This window comes from Bufo gargarizans, chromosome 6, assembly GCF_014858855.1.
Source record: "Bufo gargarizans isolate SCDJY-AF-19 chromosome 6, ASM1485885v1, whole genome shotgun sequence".
Lineage (NCBI taxonomy): Eukaryota > Metazoa > Chordata > Amphibia > Anura > Bufonidae > Bufo > Bufo gargarizans.
In genome coordinates this window covers 345,167,291-345,182,938 of record NC_058085.1, presented here as the reverse complement: position 1 = coordinate 345,182,938, position 15,648 = coordinate 345,167,291, and the positions used below count along the sequence as shown (strand labels likewise).

Sequence of the window (15,648 nt, the reverse complement as noted above, 5' to 3'; positions counted from 1 at the left end):
CGTACTGCAGGGGAGGTGGAGAGCCAAGTTACCCAGCAGAGCTCCGAACACCTGGTCGCAGGGTGCCCCACTATACGAGCTGAATTCGAAGGTGTTCCTGTCGACTGCTTAGTGGATACTGGGTCTCAGGTGACAACTATGCCCGAGTCATTCTTCTACCGTTACTTTCAAGCGCTGGCCAAGCCAGAACGAGAGACACTGGTCCGGGTTACAGCGGCTAACCAACAACAGATTCCTGTCACCGGGGTCGTGTGGATGAATGTACGGCTATGTGGACAGGAAGTGGGGCGGAAAGGTATCTTGTTGGTCCCCGAAACGTTCAAAGAAGATGTGCCGGTGATAATGGGCATGAATATCCTGCGAGAATTGGATCAGATCATGTTCACCAAACGGGGGCCAGGTTACTGGAAACAAGCCACCCCGCACAAACCTACCCAGAAAGCATTTCAACGGCTAATTCGTTTTTGTGGAACACAGAAAAGTGTACCAGCACATCAGGCGGTGGGAACGATCCGAGCGCCAGGAAAGGCTACCTTCACCCTTCCCCCTGGTCGGGAGACCGTGCTGACGTTACCCGTGGGAACTTTCCGTAATCTTGAAGGCATGGAGGTGTTCGTTGAACCAACAGGCCTAGGAGAGCTGGGTCAGGACGTCCTGGTGGCCCGGACACTGGGAGTGGTCCAGAATGGACGAGTACCCATAAGAGCTGTGAATGTGGGATATCTAGAAGTTCCCTTGACGCCAGGGGTGGAACTGGCTCGTGTGTACCTACATCAGGGAGAAATCCTGAGTCAGAGAGAAGTGACTCTAGCTCCGGTAGGGGATGCTGTTTGGACCCTGGCAGTTACTGCCAGTGCAGAAGAGGCGCCGACCCCAGAATGGAATGGGGGAACCATCTTGGACCAAATGGAGATAGATGTTAAGGCTCTCAGTTTAGACCAACAGCGAGCAGTTGAAACCATGCTGTGGGAGAATCAGGCTGCGTTTGCCCGCCACGCTGATGACTTTGGCTGCACGAATGCTATCACACATGATATACCGACGGGGGACACTCCTCCAATTCGGGAGAGATATCGACAGATTCCGCCCAAGTTGTACCAGGAAGTGAAGACGCTATTGAAACAGATGATAGACTCCGGAGTGGTGCGGGGAAGCCAGAGCCCTTGGGCAGCCCCAGTGGTGCTTGTCAAGAAGAAGGACGGCACTATTCGATTTTGTGTGGACTACCGGCGGTTGAATGCTTGCACTGAGCGAGACTCATATCCTCTGCCACGCATCGAGGAGTCTCTGACGGCTCTAGGACGAGCCAAATACTTCTCCACCCTGGATCTAGCAAGTGGGTACTGGCAAGTACCCGTGGCTGAGCAGGACAAGGCAAAGACAGCATTCATACTCCCCATGGGGTTATTTGAATTCAACAGGATGCCATTCGGACTGACTAATGCCCCTGGAACCTTCCAGCGGCTGATGGAGAGATGCCTGGGAGACCTGAATTTTGAAGCCACTCTGATATACCTAGACGATATCATCGTATACTCTGCTACTTTTCAAGAACACTTGAATCGGCTAGGGCAGGTACTCGAGCGACTGCGATCCCATGGCCTGAAGGTAAAGCCAAAGAAGTGTCATCTCTTCAAGAGGGAGATCGAGTACCTGGGCCATAGGGTGTCCCAAGACGGAGTGCTACCGTCCCAAGACAAAGTGGCTGCAATACGACAATGGCTAGTGCCGAGAACACTGCGTGAGTTGAAGGCCTTCCTGGGACTGACTGGGTACTACCGGCGGTTCATCAAAGGCTACGCAAAAATAGCGGGCCCTCTGAATGAGTTGTTGAGAGGAACGGCTGGGCAACCCAAGGGCCAAAGTATCCCCTGGGGACAGAAACAGGAAGAGGCCTTCCAGGCCCTGAAAGAAGCCCTGACATCGGCCCCCATCTTGGCTTATGCCGATTTTGATAAACCATTCATCTTAGCTACTGATGGCAGCCTCTACGGACTTGGGGCAGTCCTGTCGCAGGTACAAGATGGACATGAGAGAGTGATCGCTTATGCCAGTAGATCCTTGCGAGATACGGAGCGAAACCCCCATAACTACAGTTCCTTCCGGCTGGAACTCCTTGCCCTGGTGTGGGCTATGACGGAGAAATTTGCAGGATATCTGACAGGAGCTAAGATCTTCGTACGGACGGATAACAATCCCCTGGCCCATCTGGGTACTGCCAAGTTGGGAGCCCTGGAGCAACGCTGGGCGGCTCGCCTCGCAAAGTATGACTTCTCAATTCGCTACCGCTCCGCTACAGAGAACACTAATGCTGATGGTCTCTCGAGGGTTACTTTTGAAACTCCAGTAGGGGATATGGATGAACAAAAGGAAGAAGATGAAACTCCTGACTTCCGCAAGTTCGCTCCCCCAACAGTCGCGGCCCAGACAAGTGGGGAGGCCCGTAAGCTACCCAAAGCATTGGGGAGAACTAATGAAGAATGGGGCAGATTGCAAGATGAAGACAGTGGACTGCAGCAAATGAAAAGCTGGGTAACCCAGTGCAGGAAACCAAACAAAGAAGAAAGGACTGATCTGGATGCCGAGATGAAGTCCGTTCTACATCAATGGGACAGACTGGAAGTGCATGGAGCTGTTTTGTTCCGCAAGTGGCAACAGCCGGCCGACCTAGAGGCGAGGTGGCAGGTAGTGATACCCAGAAGAATGGCACGGGAGATAGCCAAAGAGGCTCATGAGTTTGGAGCTCACTTCGGGCCAGTCAAGACATACCAGTGGCTGCAGCGTTATGTGTATTGTCCGCGACTGGAGGCCACAGTTGAAGAAGTTTGCCGACAGTGTTGAGTGTGTGAACTCACGAAGAGTACAGAACAGAGAGCACCCCTACAGTCCATCCAGACCACAGAACCGCTGGAAGTGTTGATGATAGACTATCTTCTTGTGGGACAATCGTCAAGAGGTCCACAGTATTGCCTGGTCATGATCGACCACTTCTCCAAGTTTGCAGTAGTCACCCCAACTCGGGACCAGACGGCCGAGTCCGCTGCACGAGCCATTTGTCAAGACTTCATTCGGGTCTATGGGTGTCCAAAGCGGATCCATTCAGATCAAGGGGCGTGCTTTCAAGGAAAAGTGATGGAAGAGCTACATCGACTGTACGGCATTGAAAAATCCAGGACAACTCCTTATCATCCCCAAGGAAACGGAGCCTGTGAGCGCTTTAACCGCACATTGCTGCAAATGCTGAGGACGCTAGAGGAAGACAAGAGGGCACACTGGCCTGACTACCTGCCAGAATTAGTCTGGGCTTACAATAATCATGTCCACACCACCACCGGTTACACCCCATACATGTTACTGTTCGGTAGGGCTGGTCGAGAGATTGTGGAATTAAACCTAGAACAGCCAGAAGACCTAATAGAGCGATCAACCACCTCATGGGTGAAAGAACACCGTCGGCGTCTCCAGACCATTCGCCGGTTGGCAGGTCAGCGGTTACAGGAGAGAGCTCATACAGACCGTCCTCCAGTTCAGGAGGTTCCATTGCAGCCTGGGGATCGGGTACTGGTACGAGAGAAACGTCCCAGAGGCAAGTTGAGTGAGCGTTGGGAAGTACAGCCGTATAAAGTGATCAAGAGAGTGTACCCTAATGGTCCGGTCTACGAAGTGCAGGTTGAGAATGAGGAATTTGCTTCACGGACTCTACATAGGAATATGTTACGGCCATGCCGGTCCAAAGATCCCGCACCTGTTCAGAGGACACCTCCTCCTGCCCCATACTCAGAACTTGTTATCTCTGATGGAGATTATGGTGAAGACTGGTGGACTGCTCCCAACACTGAAGAAGCCTCCCAGGTTACAGGTGATGAAGGCACTGTCACAGAACCATTGCCAGCCCGTAATGGAGAGGGGCCCTCGGACACACCCGAACCTCCTATTGTGGTGGATGAATCCAGACTGGCAGTTCCTAGTGGAGAGAGTCAGGTCGTAGCAGATAGCCAGGACCTCCGGAGATCCAGTAGGCTTACTGCAGGGGTTCCACCAAACAGGTACGCTGCTGATGAGTTCATTTGGTCCACCTGTATGTATTGTGGACAATGTTGTACTGCTGTATAAAAAGTTACATTAACCATTATTTCTATGGACTATATAGCAAGGCCGAGGACGGCCACCTTTAAGTGGGGAGGCATGTAAGAGGCAGCCCTGATCATCCAGCAACATTTCCAACACATATATATATAGCAGACTGTCATGTTTCCCTCCAGCCACCAGAGGCCACTGTGGCTGAGTAGGACAGTGAGAGGAGTTGTTTCCAGAGGACAAGGAGTTAAGTGTTTTTCCCGGGCTGAGGAGGGAGGCTGGGCTGAAGGTGTCTGAGTACACAGGAAGAAGGACGCTGGGCACTGAGAGGGAGATCCACAGGGAAGATTAGAGCGATTTCTCCCTGCCTGCTGTGACACAGTATCTGTGTGCTGTCTGCTGTAGTGTGAGGCACTTACCAGAGGAACTGTGAGTGAATTCCAGGCCCTGCCTGATTACACGTCCAGAGCTGCTGATTATCTCTAACCAGAGTTACAGAGACTACAAAGAGAGGCCAGAGCTGAGCCACGCTGAAGCAAGCAAGCAAGCAACCAGATCGGGACCCAGCCTGTACCTGCCTGCATGTGCGGACACCGAACTGTGAGTGCACTGATGCTAACCTGAGCTAGGGCATAGTGGAATAGGATTTAGTTTAGTGCACCGTAGAGGTGCACCCCGGGTAGCGGGGACAGATAGGACTACCTAGAAGAGAGTAGCCTGCTATTGTCTGTACTTGTGTTTGTGATTCATTTGTGTTCTTTATGCAAATTTCCATTATCTTTATTGTGAATTCTCAAGCTGTTCATATTGTAAATCTGCTTCTCCGGCAGTTAGAGTTCTCTTTTAATAAAGCCGGTTTCTACTTCAGCCTCCTTGTCTGCTGCACTGTACTTGAGTCCTGCTCTACGGTCTCTTCCTCTGCTGACCGTTACACACCCCCGGCAGGATACTACCCACGGAGAAGCCCTCTCCATCCAGAGGTTTTCCAGATTCGCTTTAACAAAGGTGTTTACAAGAAATACCACGGGGTTGACTGTGGCGGAACCCGCCTCGCCACTGGGCATTGGAGAGGACTGGCTGCCCGCCTCCTACCTGCTGACTATGGCCCCTGGTAAATTTGTACGTTTGAATGCAATTTGGGCATGTGGTATTTTATATTGCTGCTACTGGCCCTTTAAGGACCATCCGTGGACATATTGTGACTTTTAGGAACAATGCCCTTTAAGACTGTGTAGCAGATTGCATTCAGGCTGTCTTAAATATTATGTATGTTAATATGGGTTCGGTTGGATTGTGTTGCGATGTATTGTGGACTGTGTGTGTCTTGCTCTTGCTGTGATGTTTGCTATGTTGGAGGCATTGCTGTTCTGTGCCTCTTCTCCTCCCCCTTTTTCCTGTCCCATTGTTCCCCCAGCAAGGTGTTGTCTCAGGGACACTGGGAGACCAGTTTGAACCAGCTGCTCTGTCCCACCTCAAATCTCCCATCAGCCCTTGCTATTGTTGGGCCCCACCCTTCCCTGTACCATAGTCCTCCATGTGCCCTATTGTATGTAAATGAGGCTGTTGGGGGGGTTTAAAGTAGGTGTGCTATGTCCAAATAAAGTCAGTTCCTGTTTTAACCCTCAAGGTGAAGTGTCGTCTCATTCTTGGGGGAGGATTTATGATATGCTGTTCCAGTTTGACTGCTACGAGCGTAAACCTATTCGTATGGTTTCCTATTCCACTGTCTACAGGATTCATATGTTTGAGAGGATTTATATGCTTCTTCGGTTCGGTGATGGTGGTGTCTGCCAGAGTGCTTGGAGACCTCAGGAAACGCTAGGAGCATCCAGCAACGGAGGTACTCAGTCGGGGTGCCAGGTGATCCGTTACATTGACCATAGATAACCCCCCTAGTCTCCTCGTGCGGTAAGTCACTTCTCTCTTGATCAGGTTCAGTCTATTCCCCCATAAGAGCTGGAAGAACAGACTATAAACCCGAGTCCAGAGAGGCTCTGGCAAGATACACACGCTACCCAAATAGATAAGCAAAGGGAGTAAGTAGGCCTTGATCAGGTTTACCCTTTCCCTGAGGGTCAAAGACCAACCCTTCCACTGGTCGACCTTCTGAGCGGCGATCTTAAGCCTGTCGTCCCAATTTTGAGTGGGATAATCCCCATGGATGCCTAGGACTTTGGCTGACGACTTGGGCCCTGGGAGGGTGTCCGGGAGATCAAAAACTGGATCACCCCCTCCCAGCCAGAGACTCTCACACTTATCCCGATTGATCATGGACCCGGATGCCTCCGAGTAGCGATCCACTTCAGACATCACGTACTCCGCCTCCCTTCTCGAGGATACGAAAATGGTGACATCCTACCCTCAGAGTGGCTTCCGGCGCCGCCCGATACATCCCGACTCCCGCCAACGGTCCACGATCGATCCGCTTAAGAAAGGGATCAATCGTATACACGTATAAAAGCGGGCTCAAAGGACAACCCTGGCGGACGCCAGACCCAACCTCAAAAGAGCAGCCAGACCAACCGTTCACAAGTGGGAAACTCTCTGCCCCTGCATACAAGATCTTTAACCAATCGACAAACCCCCCCGGCAGGCCATACTTCTGAAGGACCGACCAGAGGTACTCATGGTTCACCCGATCAAATGCCTTTGCTTGATCTAAGGACAGCATGTACCCCCTCCAGTAGCCTGCTCTACTCTGCTCCACTGCCTCTCGGACACCGAGTACAGCATTAAAAGTGCTGCGGCCTGGAACCAAGCAATGCTGAGCCACCGAAAGGAGTTGGGGTGCAAATTTTACCAGCCTATTGAAAAGTATCTTGGCCAGAATCTTTCTGTCCATATTAAGAAGTGCTATGGGACGCCAGTTCTCAATACGGCTCGGATCTTTACCCTTTGATAGAAGGATCAGAGCTGACCTCCTCATTGACCGAGGCAGAGTGCCCGAGGATAAACACTCATTGAATACCTCAGTCAAGAAACTCGGATGTTAAGCCATCCGGGCCTGGCGACTTCTTCAGAGCTAACCCTTCCACCGCCAGGATAACTTCCTCCTTCCTGATCTCTTCTACCAAACCGTCAAAAGAGAGGTGAGCTCCTAAATCAGGGGTGACCCCAGCCAGGAAAGCCGACATCCTGTCCCGATCCAGATCCCTCCTCCCCAAGAGGCACGAGTAAAAGGATCTGACGACTTCCAGGATCCCTGATCTGGACCTGCTCAGAGATCCCGTACTATAGACCAGTCCTGTTACTAACTTACTCTTCACTGACATCTTACAATTTCTGTAGGGGTCGGGCGAGCGGTACCTCCCGAAGTCCCTCTCAAAAACTAAAGATGTGTGTCTATCATACTGGCACCTCTTGAGCAAAGATTTCACCCTGGAGATATCCTCGCGGCTACCACCAGTCGAGACCAGATGCTCGAGTTTCCTCCTCAGACCCTGATACAGGTGGTACCTGTCCAGGGACCTGAGGCTCGAGAGCCGGCGGAAGAACTTTGCAGCTCGATCTTTGAATATCTCCCACCACTCTGACTTAGTATCACAGAGATCCAGTAAAGGTACCTGACTCTGAAGGAAGTCCTCAAAGGATTGTCTCACCTCTGCTTCCTCCAAGACACCCGAATTCAGCTTCCAATAACCTCTTCCCATTTGGGGGGATTCTGAAATATTCAGAGAAAACATAATCAAACAGTGATCGGAGAATTCCACCTCCACAACCCTTAAGGGCGAAAAGGTAGCCTCCTTCTTCAAATAAAACCTATATATTCTAGACCTAATCTGACTACCTCTATAGAAAGTGAAACCCCCGTGGCCTGGGGTATGCCTAATGTGGACATCCTCCAGACGAGCCTCACTAGCTACTCTATTCAGAAAAATACTATCATAAGTCAGCTGGTTTCTGGTGCCTGCCCTGTCTTGGGGCCTTGTGACAATATTAAAGTCCCCACCAAAAACCACCTGCCGGCTTGTAAAAAGGAAAGGCTTAATCCTCATAAAGAGACATTTCCTGTCCTACCTGGACTGGGGCCCGTAGATATTGATCAGGCGCAGTTCCTGTCCCTTCATGAGGATATCCAAGATCAAACACCTCCCCATTTCTAATTCAATTACTCGTCGGCATTCTACCAGTGCGGTAAAAAGGACCGCTACTCCGCTATACGGCTCAGCCGCAAGAGACCAGTAGGAGGGCCCTGGTCTCCACTCCCTCTTGGCTTTATAAATCGCTGCCAAATCTGGCAGCCTGGTCTCTTGCAAAAACAAAATGTCAGCTTCAACACGGCTGAGAAAATCGAAGGCTGTGAAACGAGCCGCATCCGACTTAATGCTGGCGACATTAATGGTCGCCAGAGTCAGCAGAGCGGGTACCGCCATAAAGAGTAGTTAAATTAGACGGCCTTCTTCCCATCCTTCTCCCCCCTCCCTGGGCTGCCTTCTAGAGCAGCACGACCTCTCTTGAGGGAGATAATGGTATCCATCTCTGCCACCACCACCTCCCTCTGCGCACCACTCTTTGTGACAGAGCTTAGGCTGCCCCCTGTAGAAAACCAAGATCCTGTCTTGGCCGATAAAGGCAGATGATGGAATGTGGGAAACTGTACTACCCAGACACTTAAGCTTGATATTAAACGTCCAGGCACCTGACCAAATGACAAACTCGTCCAGGTTTTTAGCTGGTATTCCCTGGACCTCTCCGTACCTTCCCAGCCAGGTCATGATGTCAATACAAGAGAGCGACTCGTTACGGGTCAGCACGGTCACTCTCTTGACCTCACTCTGGCGGGTTATTGCTTTTGCAACGAAACCACGCCAGTCCGGCATGTTCTTCACCAGCTCATATCCGGACCAGAAGAGCTCAAGCCCCTCCGGCCGGACAAAGCTGATGTCAAACTCCTTGGAGCCAAAAGGATGGATCAAGGCAAAGATGTCAGTTGCCCTGAAACCCATCCCAAGCAGGAGCTCCACTACCCTCTTTCTAGTAGGGCAAGCTTCATCGCTACTCCACTTGAGACAGACCACATTCCGTCTGGCTCCAGGGCCGGTTGTGGGTGAAGACCAGGTGGTCTCGACCCCGTTCTGTTCTCGGCAGTCGCCGCTGCAAGTCACCATTAACAGACCCTGAGAGCGAGGAAGCCAAAGAAGTCAGCCCCTCCCCCCCACAGCCGCAGCCACACTGGCATAACTTCTGCCAGGTGTTACGTCCGCAGGAGGGGCAACCGAACCGCCCCCCCCCACTACACTAGTACCGGATGCCATGTCGGATCCCTCCGGAAGGTGAACACCAGGAGCCGCAACCGCCACTTTTTCAGCGACAGCCCGCCGACTCCCAGCATCCACCCCACCTTTGGGACCCAACGCAAAACCCTCACCAACACCCCTACCAACACCCTGCTCACATACACCCTCTCCCCCTGCTGGGACAGCTGGTGCAGCATATGTCATCACATTTCCTTTATTACCTTTATTACCTTTGTCTTTATTTTCCTTAACTTTATTATTAATTACTTTATTATTATTTACACAGACACTTTCATCGCCACCGGCCAAGCCCCCGCACTTAATTCAGCGCTGGAGGAGGAGGCAGAGACAGAGGGGGCGTGTCCAGTGGCGATGTACATCCCCACATGTTCAGGTGCAATAACGCCTTTCTTAGCAGAGGACCGGAGCGCCGCAGACTTGCCTTTTCCGGCAGCTCCGGCCCCTGGTTCTTCAATGCGCAGGCGCTTGTTTACTGCGCCCGCGCACTCTTTCTCCACTCCGGGAGTGCACAGGCCGGGCACTCCCCCCGCCACGCCAACATGCGCGCCGATAGGAGGATGCCCGGACACACCCCCAGACACACCCCCGGCTGCGCTCCCAACCCCGCCCACCGCCACCTCCCCTGATCCCCGCCGCACACTCATGGCTGCAGACAGAGACTCAGGGCCATCACCGCCTTGTGTGGGAGGGATGGCGACCCCACTACACCACCCCAGCACCACCCTACATGCCGGAATGGCAGGCAGAGCAGCGGCCAGAGCGGTGGATGAAGCGGCAGTTGAAGTGGCGGGCGGGGCCTCCCGATGCTCCTGCCCGCCCCCTCCACTTTCAATAGGTAACCGCTGGCTCCTTCTCCCTGCCGGCACCTCCTCCCCGCCTCCGCAAGCAGGGACGGCGTCCGGCGCCATTTTGGATCCCTTCATCTCCCCGCTCCTCCGCTCAGACACCACCACAGATGCCGAGCCGGGGAGTTTAGCGGGATACACGCCTGGTGTGGACTTTTCAGCCCCCACCAAGCGTGTATTGGACACATAGACATAACGAATTTCCACTCTATCTGTGCTTTTCTCTTTTTTCTTTTTTTTCTTGCCGCAACTTTCGTCCAGCAGATCGTCTCCAAAAGCAATGTTTTGAAAGTCCACTTTAGGTGATTCCAGCATCCTGATCTCCTTCAGTAGCCCACCGTCGTCCTCCTCAATGCCCTCCTCCTCCATGGCTGAGGCCTCATCTGGTAAAGGCAAGCACACCTGCTCTGGTGAGATGTTACTGTATGCTTCCTGCACCGGGGTCACAGGTAGGGGGGCCATTTCATGCTGTAAGGTTTGGGGACCTGCCAGGGGTGTTTGAGACTCGGAGCCCTCCAACTTCTCGCTCTCACTCTCCACACCCCCGCATGGCTCCCCTCTCCTCACGGCTTCCATTTCCCTGAATCGGTCCCCATTTTCTAGTTTCTCCCTGAAGGGGCCACTGCCTTCCAGCAGCTGCTGATGCCGCCTCTGGGAGACCTCCAACTCCTCCTTCAACCCCCTAATTTTTTCATTTAGGGGGGCCACTTTTTCTTTGCAGAAATAGTAGCTTTAGCCCTTGTTTCTTTTAGCTCCTTCCTCAGGGCTCTGAGGTGCCGTCCCAGCTCATCATATTCACGCAGGTGGGCGGCCAAGCGAGAGCTATAGGCGAGGGTACTTTCTCCCTCCCGCCGAGACCCCCAACTTACCTGGGAAGACACCTCCCGGCCCTCCGCAGGCTGACTCCTTCCTCCTGGCATCTTTGGGTCCTCAGGGGGGACTTGGCTGCCACTACCGCGTCCTGATGTAGTTGCCCCCTCGCCGCCATCCTTCAGGGTCGGTCTCTGAGACCCCTTACTCCCCACCAACCCAAGCCGGGGAGCAGGGGGCGTCCCTCCGAGAGGTCATGGCCACAGGACCCCACCAGCTCCCTAGGGAGAGGCAGGGCCTGGGCTGGGGGAAAAGGTGTCACACTCCCCCGCAAGGCCTGGAACTCCTCCTGGGGAGCAGATGGCAGGAAACTCCCCGGAGAAGCCTGTGCTGTGGAAGTTCAGGAGCTGCTGCTGACACACCCTTCCACTTCAGCTGCAGACACCAGACACACCCAAGCCTGAATCTCTGCTATGGGACCTCTCTCCTCTGTCTGGGTGCCAGGGCCTAAATATCTGACAATGGCCTGTTCCAGTGGTGGGTGACGTGAAGCCTGATTCTCTGTTATGACATGAAGCCTGATTCTCTGCTGACATGAAGCCTGAATCTCTGTTATGGGACCTCTCTCCTCTGTCTGGGTGCCGGGGCCTAAATATCTGACAATGGACTGTTCCAGTTTTGGGTGACGTGAAGCCTGATTCTCTGCTATGACATGAAGCCTGAATCTCTGCTATGGGACCTCTCTCCTCTGTCTGGGTGCCGGGGCCTAAAAATATCTGACAGTGGCCTGTTCCAGTGTTGGGTGGCATGAAGCATGATTCTCTGCTATGACATGAAGCCTGATTCTCTGCTGACATGAAGCCTGAATCTCTGCTATGGGACCTCTCTCCTCTGTCTGGGTGCCGGGGCCTAAATATTTGACAATGGCCTGTTCCAGTGGTGGGTGACGTGAAGCCTGATTCTCTGCTATGACATGAAGCCTGATTCTCTGTTGACATAAAGCCTGAATCTCTGCTATGGGACCTCTCTCCTCTGTCTGGGTGCCGGGGCCTAAATATCTGACAATGGCCTGTTCCAGTGGTGGGTGACGTGAAGCCTGATTCTCTGCTATGACATGAAGCCTGATTCTCTGCTGACATGAAGCCTGAATCTCTGCTATGGGACCTCTCTCCTCTGTCTGGGTGCCGGGGCCTAAATATCTGACAATGGCCTGTTCCAGTGGTGGGTGACGTGAAGCCTGATTCTCTGCTATGACATGAAGCCTGATTCTCTGCTGACATGAAGCCTGAATCTCTGCTATGGGACCTCTCTCCTCTGTCTGGGTGCCGGGGCCTAAATATCTGACAATGGCCTGTTCCAGTGGTGGGTGACGTGAAGCCTGATTCTCTGCTATGACATGAAGCCTGATTCTCTGCTGACATGAAGCCTGAATCTCTGCTATGGGACCTCTCTCCTCTGTCTGGGTGCCGGGGCCTAAATATCTGACAATGGCCTGTTCCAGTGGTGGGTGACGTGAAGCCTGATTCTCTGCTATGACATGAAGCCTGATTCTCTGCTGACATGAAGCCTGAATCTCTGCTATGGGACCTCTCTCCTCTGTCTGGGTGCCGGGGCCTAAATATCTGACAATGGCCTGTTCCAGTGGTGGGTGACGTGAAGCCTGATTCTCTGCTATGACATGAAGCCTGATTCTCTGCTGGCATGAAGCCTGAATCTCTGCTATGGGACCTCTCTCCTCTGTCTGGGTGCCGGGGCCTAAATATCTGTCAATGGACTGTTCCAGTTTTGGAAGACGTGAAGCCTGATTCTCTGCTATGACATGAAGCCTGAATCTCTGCTATGGGACCTCTCTCCTCTGTCTGGGTGCCAGGGCCAAAATATCTGACAATGGCCTGTTCCAGTGGTGGGTGACGTGAAGCCTGATTCTCGGCTATGACATGAAGCCTGATTCTCTGCTATGACATGAAGCCTGAATCTCTGCTATGGGACCTTTCTCCTCTGTCTGGGTGCCGGGGCCTAAAAATATCTGACAGTGGCCTGTTCCAGTGTTGGGTGACATGAAGCCTGATTCTCTGCAATGAGACCTCTCTCCTCTGTCTGGGTGCCAGGGCCTAAATATCTGACAATGGCCTGTTCCAGTGGTGGGTGACGTGAAGCCTGATTTTCTGCTATGACATGAAGCCTGATTCTCTGCTATGACATGAAGCCTGATTCTCTGCTATGACATGAAGCCTGATTCTCTGCTATGGGACCTCTCTCCTCTGTCTGGGTGCCAGGGCCAAAATATCTGACAATGGCCTGTTCCAGTTTTGGGTGACGTGAAGCCTGATTCTCTGCTATGACATGAAGCCTGATTCTCTGCAATGGGACTTCTCTCCTCTGTCTGGGTTCCGGGGTCTAAATATCTGACAGTGGCCTGTTCCAGTGGTGGGTGACATGAAGCCTGATTCTCTGCTATGGGACCTCTCTCCAATTGATATTGGTGAATTTATTTTATTTTTATTCATTTCCCTATCCACATTAGTTTGCAGGGGATTTAACTACATTTTGCTGCCTTTTGCAGCCCTCTAGCCCTTTCCTGGGCTGTTTTACAGCCTTTTTAGTGCCGAAAAGTTCGGGTCCCCATTGACTTAAATGGGGTTCGGGACGAAGTTCGGGTCGGGTTCGGATCCCGAACCCGAACATCCAGGTGTTCGCTCAACTCTACTTATATTGTTTTCATGATTTTTGGGGGCTTGTTGCCCTCCTTTGTTAACTACTGATTTCTTTATCTCGCAATAAACAGATTTGAAAGAAAGAAAAGGGTTTCTGTTGTAAATTACTGCTAAAAGGGTTTATGTTGTAAATTACTGCTAAAAGGTTAATATTCAGGTTCCCCGCTCTACAATGTTTACTGTGGTGACAATATGTGCACTTTGTATCCCAAAAGGTGTTATATATAGGAAATTAGGACGGAAATATTACAATGGTGGTTCACTTTTGGCCATTTTTCCTTGCGCTCAGACTTCTTGTGGTTTTATAATTTTGCCTATTGTTTTCAATAGCGGTATTTTGTGCTGCCAAGTATTATTTGGTTCTGCTGGGGTGGTATTTTGTGCTGCACTATGGTATTGCTGGGCCCACCTACTTCTTCTGTCCTGTATTCGCCTTGTGTTGGTTTTCTGTCAGTATGGACCCAACTACACCATGGGGCCACTTTTAGTTTTTAGTTTTTCCAGGGTCTGTATATGGACTCTATATTATGGAGGTCCTCGATTGAAGGATTTATGTAAGGAGATGATGAACTATATAATATAATATACTTTAAGTTCACAGTCCGCCCCTGTATATTCCTGCTCTGGTGAGTTGGACTGTGGAAAGTGCGGCCACTATGCTGTAATGCAAACATAATCTCCCAGAATTCAGTGCAGCTCGATCAGTGCATGATCAGCTAAATGCATTGTATGGTGGCTGCTGACAGGGTGTTGATGGATGCTAGCAGCAGTCAGCAGAAATGCAAGTCCTGATTGGGATCGGTAACGAGTTAAATGAAACACTCATCCCTCATCTGTAACTGAACACTCCATGTGACCGCATATAACTGTTTATCTGTCCCTCAGGTTGGAATAGTTGGAAGGATGGGAGCTGGAAAATCTTCCCTTACGAATTGCCTCTTCCGGATGATCGAGGCAGCAGGGGGGAAGATAATCATTGATGGTCTGGACATCTCCACCATTGGCCTCCATGATCTGCGCAACAAACTAACTATAATTCCTCAGGTAATTCACCCATCATTTATGGCTGACTAGAAGGCTAGCTTTCATATGTAAGAAGTTTAATCACATAGTCACTGGTCTCAGTGGTAAAACTGTGATTGGTCTCATGGCTGAGGCCAGTACACCCCGACCCCTTCCCCTTGGCCTATTTCTTTATGATCGTGTTCATCCCCTTTAAATTTAAAATGATGTCTGCCTGTAATCACCACAAGGGGGAGCTTATGTGCTTTCTGCACATTGTGTTTATATAGACCTAAGTGTCTAAACAGTGGAAGCTCCCTCTAGTGGTGGTTGTAGGCAAACATAATTTTCTCATTTTAAAGAGGTTGTGCCACCTGGAACATTAATGGTGTATTAACAGGATGTGCCATAAGCAGGGGCGGATTGGCCATAGACCCTACAGGGAAATTTCCCGGTGGGCCGATGACCAGGGGGCCACTCAAGCCCTCTTGATGGCTGCAGGCCAGATACATAATGATGTAATGCTCAACAGCAGGTGCCCTCCTGAACTCAACTGTATTATCGTCCTTATAACAGTGATACAGTTGAATACTATGGTTACTATGCTATTTGGTTCTGCTGGAGAGGTATTCTGCGCTGCACTACTTCTGTTGTCCCCGCCTACTTGTTTTGGCCCGTCTTCTGTCAATTTGGACCCACCTACAACATGGGGTCACTTTTATTTTATTTTTTCAGGGCCACTTTAAGTTCCCAGTCTGCCCCTGGCCATAAGTGTCCAGCAAGTGTGGTCCACCTCTGGGATCCGCTCCCATCTCGAAAACAGGGCCTGAAGTAAATGGAGAGCAAGCTGTGCATATGTACCCACCCTCCATTCACTGCTGTGGGACCGAAATTGCCGAGCACTGGACTATTTTCTGAAATCCCATAGCAGTGAGTGGAGGG

The 15,648-nt window shown here is 51.5% G+C and overlaps 1 pseudogene; it reads left to right on the top strand.

Annotated features, from left to right (window-relative positions):
* Positions 1–15,648, top strand: part of LOC122941136 — a 193,936-nt pseudogene that overhangs the window by 169,390 nt on the left and 8,898 nt on the right.